Source organism: Aotus nancymaae, unplaced genomic scaffold, assembly GCF_030222135.1.
Source record: "Aotus nancymaae isolate 86718 unplaced genomic scaffold, 86718_ANA_hifiasm-v0.15.2.pri h1tg000058l, whole genome shotgun sequence".
Taxonomy (NCBI): Eukaryota; Metazoa; Chordata; class Mammalia; order Primates; family Aotidae; genus Aotus; species Aotus nancymaae.
In genome coordinates this window covers 5,321,265-5,335,260 of record NW_026988472.1, presented here as the reverse complement: position 1 = coordinate 5,335,260, position 13,996 = coordinate 5,321,265, and the positions used below count along the sequence as shown (strand labels likewise).

General features: G+C 39.2%; 2 protein-coding genes and 1 pseudogene across 2 annotated transcripts in view; all 3 read left to right on the top strand.

The window, feature by feature from the left end:
• The window catches only part of LOC105730475 (phosphoglycerate mutase 1-like), an 82,106-nt gene that overhangs the window by 10,121 nt on the left and 57,989 nt on the right, over positions 1-13,996 (top strand). The window lies entirely within an intron of this gene.
• Positions 1-13,996, top strand: part of GNL3L (G protein nucleolar 3 like) — an 81,822-nt gene that overhangs the window by 60,090 nt on the left and 7,736 nt on the right. The window contains exon 17 of the transcript XR_010338128.1: positions 179-1,039. The gene's annotated coding sequence lies outside the window, so the exon portion shown is untranslated. The remainder of the gene's footprint in view (positions 1-178; positions 1,040-13,996) is intronic.
• LOC135270034 (U4 spliceosomal RNA) lies at positions 9,898-10,025 on the top strand (annotated as a pseudogene).

Sequence of the window (13,996 nt, the reverse complement as noted above, 5' to 3'; positions counted from 1 at the left end):
TTAACCCTGGTATATAATATAGGAATTGGAAACAGTGTGAACTCATGGTTTTCTATATGTAGAAATATAGATATAAATTAATATAAATATGAAGATATATGTGTATACAGAATACACACATATGTATATCTATAAACAATCTATCTACTTACCTACATATTGTCTATCTGTTTTCTAGTTCTATCTGGAAGGAGTCTGGAAGCAGCAACACCCTAGTAGCAATGAACATATCTAATGCCCAGATCTTGACTTCTCAATACCATTCGCCACTAAAAGGAACCAAAGATCATTGGAGAAATGGCTCATTCTAAGGCTAGCACTGAGAAAAATACAAAATGAGCCTTGTGGTGGACAGACTCACAAACTCTAAAGCACCTCCTCCATGATACCTGCCTGCTGGTACCATGATACCACCCTCACTTTTTAGTGCAAACAGGACCCATAACTTGTTTCTAACCAATAGAATATGACAACAGTGATGGGATGTCCCTCCCACCATTAGGTCATATTATATACAACTCTTTCTTGCTAGGATGGAGACTCTAGAGGCTTTTCTGGGTTTGATGAAATAAGTGGCCATGTTGGAAAAGCCCATGTGACAAGGTACTTCAGGTAGTATCTGCAGGTGACTTTTAGGAACTGCAGGAGGCCTCTGGTGGCTAACAGCCAAGAGTCAGCAAGAAGCCAGGGTCCTCAGTCCTATTGATACAAGAAAACAAAGTCTGCCTACAATCTTAGCAAGCTTGGAAGTGGATTCTTTCCACTCATGCCTCCAGATGATAAGGCAGCTTGGCTGACATCTTGATTTCAACCTTGCTAAAGCCTAAGCAGAGGACTCAGATAAACTGTTCCTGGACTTGGCTGGGTGCAGTGGCACACGCCTGTAATCCCAGTACTTTGGGAGGCTGAGGCAGGTGGATCACGAGGTCAGGCGTTCAAGACCAACCTGGCCAACATGGTGAAACCCCGTCTCTATTAAAAACAAAACAAAACAAAACAAAACAAAAAACTGTTCCTGGAATCCTGACCTACAGAAATTGTGAGTATATTAAGTGCGTAGTATTTTAAGCTGATAATTTTGTGGTAATTAATGTGCTATGCGACAATAATAATATAAGCCTAGAATATCTTGCTCTGCCAGAAAGTAAGAAGGGACTCAAATAACTGTAAGCTATGATAAAAGGATCCTGAAGTAAATTTGAAGGTGCTCTCACTAGACATATCTGGGATAATTTGAGATTCAAAATAAATAATAGTATAAATAGATATTAATATATTAATATAACATTAATATAGTTAATATATTAATGTAATATAAATAAAATGGGAAATAATGAGTTCACGTTCATATAAATAAATAACCAGTAAATCAATGGAAAGAAGAGAAAGCTCTTCCTTGCTACTATAAGGACAACTAATTACTGTAGAAGAAATAATACAATTGAAAATATCTATTTTGTAACCATCATAGTAATAGTTAATTCAGGCAGAAACATCAATAATTGCTAAAACAAGGGTGAAAGTGGGATGATAAATGAATAGCTTAGAAGTGTCTTTCCACAAACGAATTAATTAGGTAAAAGAATAAATTTATAGTGGAAAACCTGGCAGATACCACCAAGAAATCAAGCTTAACATTATCAGCAGTTGGACATATTGACATTTGTACTTCCTGATATGATGCACCGTGAAGCGTACAACATCGCTTTCATAGTATTCCTGCCAAACATGCTTAATCTGCATCTAATCATGAGGAAGCACCAGACAAATCTTAACATTTTGCCCTTTTGTCATTATTGCAATAGTTGGTACAACTTGAATGTACTCTCTGGGCAAAGAATACATGGGAGTCATTGTATTTATCTTGCAGTTTGCCCTCTGTAAGTTTAAAATTATTTCCAAATAAAAAATTTAAAAAGGGGCCAGGAGTGGTGTCTCACATCTATAATCCTAGCACTTTGGGAGGCCAAGGGAGGCGGATATGTCCAGCCGAGGAGTTCGAGGCCTGAGCAACATGGCAAAAGCCCACCTCTACTAAAAATACAAAAATTAGCCAGATGTGGTGGTGCATGCCTATAGTCCCAGCTACTTGGGAGGTTGAGGTGGGAAGATCACCTGAGTCTGGGGAGGTCACGGCTGCAAGTGAGCTGTGATTGTACCACTGTACCCCAGCCTGGGTGACAGAGTGAGACCACCTTTCAAAACAACAAACAGAAGAAGAAATATAAAAAGGAAATATGTGCCAGGCACTGTTCCAGGTAGTAGAATAATTCTGGCAGCAAAAACAGAAAAAAATTCCTGCTCTCATGGGTTTTACATTTTAGTGGGAGGAAGTAAAGACTAAATAAATCATTATACTGTAGTGTGGGTAAGAAAAAACATCTAAAAAATTATTATATCAAGTCAGTTGGGAATAAGTGCAATGATTAATAAACCAGAGGAAGAGCATAAGAGTGACTCTAGGATATAGCTATGTGGACTGGTAGGCACTCTATTTAAATTAGGCTACTCAGCAGAGGTCTCTTTGAGAGGTAATGCTTGAGTGGAGACCTAAAAGATAAAGATTCAGTTGTAAAAAGGTCTGAGGAAAGAGCACTCCAGGCATAGGGTCCAGCAAGTTCGAAGGACCTGAAGTGAGAATGAGCTTGGAATTTTTAGGAGTCCCCCAAAAAGCTAGTGAAATGGTAGGATAATAGATTAGGCATGGCAGAAGGTAGACCAGTTGTGCAGGGGTGTATGTGTGTGTGTGTGTGTGTGTGTGTGTGTGTGTGAGAGAGAGTATGTTGGGATTATGAAGGTAGTTTAACATTGACTCCAACTTTTTAAAGCTATATAGTATGAACAACAGAACTCAGAAATTTGACTTCTGGGTTCAAATCAAATTTCTTCTACCAGCCATGTGACTCTGAGAAAATGCCTTAACCTTTCTGTGCCTCAGTTCCCTCATTTGTAAATGAGAACTAATAATAGCTCCAACCTAAATAGGTTACTTTGAGAGTTAAACAGATGGGTATACGTAAAATGCTTAGGACAGTGTCCAGCATGCTAACCCAATATATGTTAGAAATTATCTTAGTTGATTTGGCCTGGGCTTATTCACTGCCTGGTTGGTGTGTGTGTGGCAGGATCCCAGGAAGTATAGCTTGTCTGGCTGTATGTGTCTGGCAGGGGGGACAGAGGAGCCCAGGCCTAAGAAATGTGACCCTGCACAGTGAGGGAGGAGGGCTACTTCCTGCTCATTCCTACCTCCTACCAAAAGCACGTCCTGTGAAAGGGATTCTAGCAGGTGTGACCTATTGAATAAAACAGGAAACCATGCATTCACATTTACATAAATGAATAAAGATACAGTCAAAGTTCCTTATTGAATCCTAATTCTATTTTTTATACTTAACCTAGACCCAAATTCAAATCATGTTTGAACTCTTCTGGATAAAAGCCACTCCTAATCTCTGTCCCATATACAAATGAAGTCCTGATCTTTTGTCCAACCAAATCCTGACCACTTCTCCAATCCGAGGCCTGCTGCTGGCTCCAAATCTGGCCTAGCTCTGCCTTTCACTCCCAGAGGCCCAAACTTGGCCCCATCTTCGGCCTCCTATCTTCACTTAATCTGTTAATGGCCTTGACTCAGGCCGCATCACAGCTCCAGTCTCAATCTTGGTGCTATACTAGATAAGTGTGCTCATCTTAGGAACATTTCTTATGAGGCACTCAGATTCCTGCCTTTCGTTCCTAACATTTTTAGGGGAACCATAGTGTTGGGGTGAATGAAATTAGCTTGGGTGATGAGAGATGCTACTCCCATAGTTTATTCGGCCTGATCTTTCACTTACTTATTATTAACCCTCAGTGTGCTATTCCTTTGTGCCTTTGCTCGTGTTCTTCTCTTCAACTGCATGCCTCCTCTGCTCCTCATCACCTCCCCAAATCCTTTAATAATCAACTCTTGATACCGTATACAGTGATACTATACTTCCCTTAGGACTTGTTTCTGGGCCAGTGGATTCTATACCCATGCCTTTTGGACTTGTACTCGCACTTAGTTTTACATCCTGACTTTTGGTGGGAAATTTCTGTATAGGAGGGGCTGATCAGTGGCATTCTAGGTGAATTGGGTCTTCAAACTACATTTGCGCAGCACTTTACCAGAAATTGAGGAAACAAATTTTCTAAATCAAATAATTTCAGGTGGGCTTCCATTTTGGGTTGCATGATAACCTGAATGACCTTCCTGATTTAAACAACTAAAATTTTTAATAGAATATAAAGAAAATTAGATAGTTTAAAATGCTGTATTGAATTAGATTAAGACGCAGATAAATCCTCAAAACACGGTAGAGTGTATTCATACAATGAGATACTACTGAGAATTAAAAGAGGACAAATGATGGAAATATGCTATAACATGGATGCATCCTAGTGCTAGGTGAAAGAAGGCAGGCACAGACAAGTATATAGTATATGGTTCCATCTAAATGAACTTTAAGAACAAGCAAAACTAACCTATGATATTAGAAGTCAAGATAGTACGAAAACAGACTAAAACAGAAGAAAAAGCGAAAAAAGAAGTCAAGAGAGTGTCTACACTTAGGGAATAGGACTGGGAAGGGGCATGAGGGAAACCTGTGGGAGACATGTTCTCTCTCTTTTTTTAAAAGACAGGGTCTCAGCCTGCTGCCTGGAGTGCAGTGGTTTGATCATAGCTCATTGTAACCTGAAACTCCTAGGCTCTACCAGCTCTCCCACCTCAGCCTCTCAAGTAGCTGGGACTACAGGTGTGTGCTACTATACCAGGTCATTTTTTTTTTTTTGAGGCAGAGTCTCACTCTTGTTGCCCAGGATGGAATGCAGTGGTGCAATCTCGGCTCACTGTAGCCTCTGTCTCCCAGGCTTAAGCGATCCTCCCACTTCAGCCTCCCAGGTAGCTGGGACTTCAGGTGCATGCCATCATGCCTGGCTAATTTTTATACTTTTTGTAGAGATAAGGTTTTGCTTTGTTACCCAGGCTGGTCTCAAAGTCCTGGGCTCAAGTGATTCTCTGGCCTTGGCTTCCTAAAGTGCTGGGATTATAGGCATAAGTCACTATGCCTGACTATTCTATGTATCTTGTTCTTCGTGATGAAGATATCTATGTATTTGCAAATTGATACAGCTGTTATTATTTGTGCTTGGAGCCTACCCAAAGTGGGAAATCTAATAGGAGAACCATTAAGCAGAAAAAAGATGAAATACCTAAAGACTGCACCTTAGTATAAGGGTAAAGGAGAAATAAACCCTGCCAAGCAGAAGGACAGAAAGAAAACTCGCTCATTTTGACTTCCTTGCTGAATTGAAAGAAAAAAATTCCCTACAGCAGCAACAGGCACACCTAGACCCAGATCTTAGATTTTAAGTATCACTTCTGACTAAACAGGAACTCAGAATCCCTTGGAGTAATAGCTGATTCCAGGCCTGGATCAGGGAAGTTATAAGGCTGGAACATCTTGTAGTGTCAGAAAGTAAGGAAATGTTCTCCAGATGATAGGGGCATGTCACGAGGACATAGGAGTCACCTTGATGGAGTTTGCACTGGCCAGATCTGAGGCAATTTAATCATCACAATAAATAGAAGTGTTAACAGATTATAACCATTGAATAAAATAGGAATCTATGAGTCTGTTCCAATAAATAAATAAATAAAGGTAAGTATTCAATAGTCACATGTAGCTGGTGGCTACCTTATCGAATAACACAGCTCTAGAGAATCTGTCACCTATTTACATGAGGGATCACGTACAAAAATGCCTATTGTGGTGGGTGTTGAACAATGAGAACACGTAGACTCAGGGAGAGGAGCATCACACACTGGGGGGCAGTTGGTTGGGGGGGCTAGGGGAGGGACAGCTGGGGGTGGGGAGAGTGGGGAGGGATAACATGGGGAGAAATGCCGGATATAGATGAAGGGGGAATGGAGGCAGCAAACCACCTGGTTATGTATGCACCTATAACATCGTTTGTAATAGAAAAGTAGAAGCAATATAGAAGTCCATCAGAAGTATAATGAATAAATAAATTGTGGTTTATTTAAACAATGAAGCACATATAGCAGTGAAATGAATAATTTACTGTTACATGGGCCAACGTGGATGAATCTCAGAAACATAATGTTAACTGAGAAAGCAAGTCATGGCCAGGTGCGGTGGCTGATGCCTGTAATCCCAGCACTATGGGAGGCCAAGGTGGTGGATCATAAGATCAGGAGATCGAGACCATCCTGGCTTACACAGTGAAACCCCGTCTCTTCTAGTACAAAAAATTAACTGGGCATGGTGGCACATACCTGTAGTCCCAGCTACTTGGGAGGCTGAGGCAAGAGAATCACTTTGAACCCGGGAGGCGGAGGTTACAGTGAGTCAAGATAGCGCCATTGCACTCCAGCCTGGGTGACAGAACGAGACTCTATTTAAAAAAAAAAATGTATAAATAAATAAAAATTAAAAAAATAAATAATAAAAGCAAATCATAAAAGAAAACAAAATAATCTTTTATATAAAATTCAAAAACAGGTAAAACAAGATATTATATAAGGATACAAACATAGCTAACAAATAGAAGCAAGAAACTACAAAATTTAGGGTAGTGGTTATTTTTGCATAGAGGGAGTGCTGTGTGTATTGGGGAGGGCTTCTAGGGTAATATGATGTTGAGTACCTGGGTAGTCATGTCATTCTTTTTTTCCCTGACACTGTCTATGTGGAGATACATGTCATTATTTTAGTTCCCTTTATATATATGACACTTTAGGTTTTTAATTTAAAATTTTTTATTGAGATGGAATTTACATAACTAAATTTATAAATATACATTTATAAATTTATAACAAATTTATAAATAAAACTAACAATTTCATTTATTATTTTTTACTTTTCCTTACATTATTGGGGTATAGATGATATTTGGTTACATGAGTAAGTTGTTTAATGGTGATTTGTGAGACTCTGGTGCACCCATCGTCTGAGCAGTATACACTGCACCATATTTGTAGTCTTTTATCCCTCATCCCCCTCTTACTCTTCCCTGCAAGTCCCCAAAGTCCATTGTATCATTCTTATGCCTTTGCATCCTCACAGCTTAGCTCCCACATATCAGTGAGAACATATGATGTTTGGTTTTCCGTTCTTGAGTTACTTCACTTAGAATAATCGTCTCCAGTCTCATCAAGGTCACTGCAAATGCTATTAATTCATTCCTTTTTATGGCTGTGTAGTATTTCATCATATATACATCTACCACAGTTTCTTTATCCACTCATTGATTGATGTGCATTTGGGTTGGTTCCATGATTTTGCAGTTGTGAATTGTGCTATAAACATGTGTGTGCAAGTATCTTTTTCAAATAATGACTTCATTTCCTCTGGGTAGATACTCAGTAGTGGCATTGTAGATCAAATGGTAGTTCTACTTTTAGTTCTTTAAGGAATGTCCATACTGTTTTCCATAGTGGCTGTGCTAGTTAAATTTCCACCAGCAGTGTAGAAGTGATCCCGGTTCACCGCATCCACACCAACACCTACTGTTTTTTGATATTTTGATTATGGCCATTCTTGCAGGAGTAAGGTGGTATCACATTGTGGTTTTGATTTGCATTTCCCTGATCATTAGTGATGTTGAGCATTTTTTCATATGTTTGTTGGTCATTTGATATTTTCTTTTGAGAATTGTCAATTCATGTCCTTAGTCCACTTTTTGATGGGATTGTTTGTTTTTTTCTTACTGATTTGTTTGAGTTTGTTGTAGATTCTGGGTATTAGTCCTTTGTCAGATGTATACCTTGTGAAGATTTTCTCCCACTCTGTGGGTTCTCTGTTTACTCTGCTGACTCTTCCCCAAAGCTCTTTAGTTTAATTAGGTCCCAGCTATTCATCTCTGTTTGTATTGCATTTGCTTTTGGGTTCTTGGTCATGAAATCCTTGCCTAAGCCAGTGTCTAGAAGGGTTTTTCCAATGTTATTGTCTAGAATTTTTATAGTTTCACATCTTAGGTTTAAGTCCTTATCCATCTTAAGTTGATTTTTGTATAAGGTGAGAGATGAGGATCCAGTTTCATTCTCCTACATATGGCTAGCCAGTTGTCCCAGCACTATTTGTTGAATAGGATGTCCTTTCCCCTCTTGCTGTTTTTGTTTGCTTTGTCAAAGATCAGTTGGCTGTAAGTATTTGGCTTTATTTCTGGGTTCTCTATTTTGTTCCATTGGTCTGTGGGCCTATTTTTATACTAATACCATGCTGTGTTGGTGACTGTGGCCTTATAGTATAGTTTAAAATCAGGTGGTGTGTGATGCCTCCAGATTTGTTTTTATATATTTATTTATTTATTTTGCTTAGTCTTGCTTTGGCTATGCAGGCTGTTTTTTGTTTCCATATAAATTTTAGAATTGTTTTTTCTAATTCTGTGTGGAATGATGGTGATATTTTGATGGGGATTGCATTGAATTTGTAGATTGCTTTTGGCAGTATGGTCATTTTCACAATATTGATTCTACCCAACCATGAGCATGGGATGTGTTTCCATTTGTTTGTGTTGTCTATGATTTCTTTCAGCAGTGTTTTGTAGTTTTCCTTGTAGATGTCTTTCAACTCCTTGGTCAGGTATATTCCTAAGTATTTTATTTTTGCAGCTATTATAAAAGGGGTTGAGTTCTTGATTTGATTCTCTTCATGGTCGCTGTTGGTGCAGAGCTATTGATTTGTGTACATTAGTTTTGTATCCAGAAACTTTGCTGAATTTTAAATCAGTTCTAGGAGCTTTCTGGAGGAGTCCTTGGGGTTTTCAAGGCAAACGATCATGTTGTCAGCAAACAGTGACAGTTTGACTTCCTCTTTACTGATTTAGATGCCCTTTATTTATTTTTCTTGTCTGATTGTTCTGGCTAGGACTTCCAGTACTATGTTGAAGAGGTGTAAGAGTGGGCGTCATTGTCTTTTTCCAGTTCTCAGAGGGAAAGCTTTCAACTTTTCCCCATTCAGTATTATGTTGGCTGTGGGTTTGTCATAAGATGGCTTTTATTATACTAAGATATGTCCTTTGTATGCTGATTTTGCTGAGAGTTTTAATCATAAAGGGATGCTGGATTTTGTCAAATGCTTTTTCTACAACTATTAAGTTGATCATGTGATTTTTGTTTTTAATTTTGTTTATGTGGTGTATCACATTTATTGACTTGTGTATGTTAAACCATCTCTGCATTCCTGGTATGAAACCCACTTGATCATGCTGGATTATCTTTTTGATATGTTGTTGAATTCTGTTAGCTAATAATTTGTTAAGGATTTTAGCTTCCATGTTCATCAAGGATATTGGTCTGTAGTTTTCATTTTTGGTTATGTCCTTTCCTGGTTTTGGTATTATGGTGATGCTGGCTTTATAAAATGAATTAGGGAGAGTTCCTTCTTTCTCTATCTTGTGGAATAGTGTCAAAGGGATTGGTACCACTTCTTTGAATGTCTGGTACAATTCTGCTGTGAATCTGTCTGGTCCTGGACTTTTTTTTGTTGTTGCTAATTTTAAAATTACCATTTCAACCTTTCTACTTGTTATTGGTCTGTTCAGGGTACCTGATTCTTCCTGATTTAAGCTAGGAGGGTTTTATTTTTCCAGGAATTTATCCACCTCTTCTGGGTTTTCTCATTTATGTGCATAAAGGTGTTCATAGTATCCTTGAATGATCTTTTGAATTTCAGTGGTGTCAGTTGTAATGTCTCCTGTTTCATTTCTTAGTAAGGTTATTTGGGTTTTCTCTCTTCTTTTCTTGGTTAATCTTGTTAATAGTCTATCAATTTTATTTATCTTTTCAAAGAACCAGATTTTTGTTTCATTTATCTTTTATTTTTTTTTTGTTTCAATTTCATTTAGTTAAGCTTTGTGCAGTGGCAGTATAGTAGCCAATGAGGTTTATCCGAGGCGTGATTATTGCTAATTGAAAACTTTTCCCAATTTCATTTAGTTCTGCCCTGATCTTGGTAATGTCCTTTCTTCTGCTGGGTTTGGGTTTGGTTTATTCTTGTTTCTCTAGTTCCTTTAGCTGTGAACTTAGAATGTCAGTTTGTGCTCTTTCAGTCTTTTTGATGTAGACACTTAGGGCTATGAACTTTTCTCTTAGCACTGCCTTTGCTGGATCCCCGAGGTTTTGATAGATTGTGTCATTATTCTCTCAGTTCAAAGAATTTTTAAATTTCCATCTTGATTTCATTTTTGATCCAATGCTCATTCAGGAGCAGCTTATTTAATTTTCATTTATTTGCATGGTTCTGAAGGTTCCTTTTGGAGTTGATTTCCAGTTTTATTCCACTGTGGTCTGAGAGAGTGCTTGATATAATTTCAATTTTCTTAAATTTATTGAGGCTCATTTTGTGGCCTATCATATGGTCTTTCTTGGAGAAAGTTCCATGCACTATTGAAGAGAATGTGTATTCTGTGGTTGTTGGATAAAATGTTCTGTATGTATCTGTTAAGTCCATTTGTTTCAAGGTGTAGTTTAAATCCATTGTTTCTTTGTTGACTTTCTGTCTTGATGACCTGTCTAGTGCTGTTAGTGAAGTACTGAAGTCATCCACTATTATTGTGTTGTCATCTATCTCATTTCTTAGATCTATTAGTAATTGTTTTATAAATTTGGGAGCTCCAGTGTGAGGTGTGTATATGTTTAGGATTGTGATATTATATAATGGTAACAAGGACTGTTACCATTATATAATGTCCCTCTTTGTCTTTTTAAACTGCTGTTGCTTTAAAATTTGTTTTGTCTGATATAATAATAGCTACCCCTGCTTGCTTTTGGTGTTCATTTGCATGAAATGCCTTTTCCCACCCCCTTGCTTTAAGTTTATGTTAGTTCTTATGTGTTAGGCTGAGTCTCTTGAAAACAGCAGATAGTTGGTTGGTGAGTTCTTATCCATTCTGGTTCTGTATCTTTTAAGTGGAGCATTTAGGCCATTTGCATTCAATGTTAGTATTGAAATGTGAGGTACCATTACTTTCATCATGCTTTTTGTTTCCCGTATACCTTTTTTTTCTTTTGCTTTTTAAAATGTATTTTTGTTTTATAGGTCCTGTGTGATTTATGCTTTAAAGAGGTTCTCCTTTGATGTGTTTCCAGGATTTGTTTCAAGATTTAGAGCTCTTTTTTAGCAATTCTTGTAGTGGTGGCTTGGTAATGGTGAATTCTGTCAGCATTTGTTTGTCTGAAAATGACTGTATCTTTCCTTCATATATGACGCTTAGTTTTCACTGGATACAAAATTCTTGGCTGATAATTGTTTTGTTTGAGGAGGCTGAAGACCAGGCCCCAATCCCTTCTAGCTTGTAGGGTTTCTGCTGAGAAATCTGCTGTTAATCTGATAGGTTTTCTGTTATAGGTTACCTGGTGCTTCTGTCTCTCAGCTCTTAAGATTCTTTCCTTTGTCTTAACTTTGGATAACCTGATGACAATGTGCCTAGGAGAAGATCTTTTTGTGATTAATTTTCCAGGTGTTCTTTGTGTTTCCTGTAGATGGATGTCTAGGTCTTTAGCAAGGCTGGGGAAGTTTTCCTTGATTATTCCCCTGAATATGTTTTCCAAGCTTTTACAATTCTTTTCTTCCTCAGGAACACTGATTATTCTTAAATTTGGTCATTTAACATAATCCCAGACTTCTTGGAGACTTTGTTCGTATTTCCTTATTCTTTTTTCTTTGTCTTTGTTGGATTAGGTTAATTTGAAGACCTTGTCTTTGAGTTCTGAATTTCTTTCTTTTACTTATTCAATTCTATTGCTGAGACTTTCCAGAGCATTTTGCATTTCTAAAAGTGTATCTAAAGTTTCCTGAATTTTTGATTTTTTTTTTCTTTAAGCTATCTAGTTCCTTGAATGTTTCTCACTTCACCTGTTGCATCATGGTTTGGATGTCCTTGCATTGGACTTTGTCTTTCTGTGGTCCCTCCCTGATTAGCTTAATAACTAACCTCCTGAATTCTTTTTCAGGTAAATCAGGGATTTCTTCTTGGTTTGGGTCCATTGCTGGTGAACTAGTGTGATTTTCTGGGGGGTGTTGAAGAGCCTTGTTGTGTCATTTTACCAGGGTAGGTTTTCTGGTTCCTTCTCATTTGCGTAGGCTCTATCATAGAAAGTATCTAGGGCTGAAGGCTGTTGTTCAGATTGTTTTGTCTCATGTGGTGTTCCCTTGATGTAGTAGTCTCCCACTTTTCCTATGGATGTGGCTTCCTGTGAGCGAAACTGCAGTGATTGTTGTCTCTCTTCTGGGTCTAGCCACCCAGCGAGTCTACCTGGTTCCAGGTTGGTACTGGGGGTTGTCTGTACAGAGTCCTGTGATGTGAACCTGAACTGTCTATGGGTCTCTCAGCTGTTGATACCGGTGCCTGTTCCAGTGGAGGTGATGGGGGTGGGGTGCAATAGACTCCATGAGGGTTCTTAGCTTTGTTGGTTTCATGCTCTATTTTTGTGCTGGTTGACCTCCTGTCAGGAGGTGGCACTTTCCAGAAAGCATCAACTGTAGTAATATAGACAAGGACCAGTGGTGGGCAGGGCCCTAGAACTCCCAAGATTATATGCCCTTTGTCTTCCACTACTAGGGTGGATAGGGAAGGACCATCAAGTGGGAGCGGGGCTGGGTATATCTCAGCTCAGACTCTCCTTGGGTGGGTCTTGCTCTGGCTGCTGTGGGGCATGGAGTGAGATTCCCAGGTCACTGGAGTTATGTACCTAGGAGAATCATGGCTGTCTCTGCTGTGTCATGCAAGTTGTCAGGGAAGTGGGGGAAAGATGGCAGTCACAGGCCTCACCCAGCTCCCATGCAAACAAAAGGCCCATCTCACTCCCACCATGCCCCCCACAACAGCCCCAAGTCTGTTTCCAGGCAGAGGACAAGACAGGCTTGAAAACTTGCCCAGGGCTACTCACCTTCCAGCTGTGAAAGAAAAGGGCTTGGTTCTTCCCCCAACTGTGGAATCTGCACACCGAATTTGCACCCTCCTTCTGGTCAGGAGGCTTCTTGCCCATTCAAATTGTTACAAAGTTCAACTAGAGATGTCCTTCTCCCTGTGGAGTTTTATCCCCTGCTCCTCTGGTCACCCTTCCGATAGATCCCTGTGGTGCCAGGCAGGAAGGGTCTGCTAGGAGACACAGCGAGCTCCCCGGGCCTTTCTGCTGCTTCCTCTACCCCTATATTTCACTTGGCTCTCTAAATTGATTCAGCTCCAGGTAAAGTCAGAAGCTTCTCCTGCAAACAGAACTTCAGCTTCTCCAGTGGGAGCATGTGTTCGGAAGAGGAGGATCTCCCTTTCCCACTTCTGCAGTTGGGGCACTGACAGTATTTGGGGTGTCTCTCGGGTCCTGAAGGTGCAGTCTGCTTCCTTCAGAGGGTCTGTGGGTCCTCTTGGGATTGCTGGTTTGTTCTTACAGTTGATCTGGAGCTAAAATTCACAATGTGAGCTTCCACAAGCTCCTCTGTCCAGAGCTTCAATCTAATCCCGCCTTCCATCCGCCATGATTGCCAAACTCCTAAAAACTGACCAGGTTAAAGTGACCTATTCAGTGACATTACTGTGCAACCACTGCATCTATCTAGTTTCACAACATTCTCATCACCCCAAAAGAAAACCCTATTTCCATCAAGAAATTGATTCCCATTCCCACTTCCCCAGCATCTGGAAACTACCAATCTACATTATTTCTCTATGCATTTATCTGTTCTGAATACCTCATATTAAAGAGAATCATTAAATATGTGACCTTTTTTGTCTAGCTTCTTTCACTTAACATAATGATTTTGTGGTTCTTCCATGTTGTAGGATGTATCAGTTTTTCATGGCTGAATAATATTTCATTGCATGTGTATACCACAATTTGTTTTTCCATTTATTTGTTGATGGACATTTGGGCTGTTTCCTCCTTCTGGCTGTTGTGAATAGTGTTGCTATGAACATACATGTACATATATTTGAGTACTAGTTTTCATTT